Raw genomic sequence first — 1,543 nt, forward strand, 5'->3', positions numbered from 1 at the left:
TGTTGGTTAGTGGATGATGAATATAGAAGCCAAGATGAGTAACCTGCTTGTTGTAAGATCAAATGACTTGGAAGTCAAGGAAAGTCAATAGAGTCTGTTGACTTTTTATGTTGTTTTCAAGCCCAATATGAGACAAACTCTTGTTATCATCTTCGTTTGGATGAAACTTCAATTGCTTTTATGATGTTTGGATTCTTTTATTCATGTTATTATAACTAGGAATGGTGATTGAAAATTCACGTTTATGAATCAAATATTTGAACTTCTATCCTTCTATTATTGTTTATGGAAACTTAGCAAATGTTATGACTTTTGTATGTTACGAATATTTCTTGCCTAAATTTTACCGACATGGAATTTTATCTCTTTTTTTCTTTATTTGAATTAATAACGACTATTTTGTGTGTTATGTCACAACACTCCTCAAATTTAGAGAGCCACGTTGCCCCACTTTTGTCAAACTATGTTGTCTTAACTGTGCCCACACTGGCTTTAGAGTTTGGCTTGGGTGTTCCCTAGGAAAACATACTGACGACTACCACTTGACAATTGTTGTGCCACCATAAAAGCAAAACTCTCTAGCGTAACACACAGTGGACCGGAAACTCGGGTGGGCTTGGGATTCAAACCGATAATCTCGCAAGGCTTAGCCCAAATTCTTCATTGTCATAATCCATAAAAAGTGAAACTAGCGGGGATCAAACTTGGGTCCCTATTGAAGAATTCAAACTTTCTACTACTAGACCGCAAGTGAGAAAATCTCAGCTAGGAAAGGAAATCAAAATTTTATGGATTGCAAATCAAGAAAATGCATCACTTTGCTTAAATTAAACAACTTTTCGATGGGTTTTATGTTTTTTATATTAAGAGAGTTTGGGTTTAAATATTCATAACTTTAATCTATTGGTGAGGATTCATTCCAACTCAAGAAATATTTACAAACAATAACTTCGAATATATAATTTTCCCCGGATAATTCCGTACTAACTAAAAATTAACCATGTTAGTTTTTCGAAAGAATAACATTTTCAGGTGTTGATTCAAGCCAAAGAACAGTTAAATGAATTTATAATTTCATTATAAAAGATCACAATTGTAGCTTATTTCAAATGAAGTAGTTCTTAACAATAAATTTAACATATGGCATGCTTCTTTTCTTGCATGTCCTATAATGTCAACAATTGTTCTTTTGATTTTATAATATGAAGATTATTATGTAACTCTTGAGTGATGGGTTTTTTAGACGAAAAAAATGTCGACGTACCTCTCCTTTTCGGTTAAACATTTGTCCGCTTGGACATTGTATGTAGCAGGACTCCATATTTGTAACTTAATTAGGCTCAATAGGCCAAAGAATAAATTTTGCTCTTTGTTACGGTTTGACCAACCCGTTACCCAATTTGATGCGTCCCAAGTTTTTAGAAAATCAGTTTTGGAACTATGGGACAAATTTGCCAGGTCTATGTATCATTTAAGATGTATTCTTTAAACGCTAATAGCACTCGAAAACATAACCGCCCAAAATTTTCTTTCCCACAATTCA

The sequence above is a fragment of the Bidens hawaiensis genome, unplaced genomic scaffold (assembly GCF_021521415.1).
Source record: "Bidens hawaiensis isolate Kalapana, Puna unplaced genomic scaffold, B.hawaiensis_p1.1 tig00037207_1, whole genome shotgun sequence".
NCBI lineage: Eukaryota > Viridiplantae > Streptophyta > Magnoliopsida > Asterales > Asteraceae > Bidens > Bidens hawaiensis.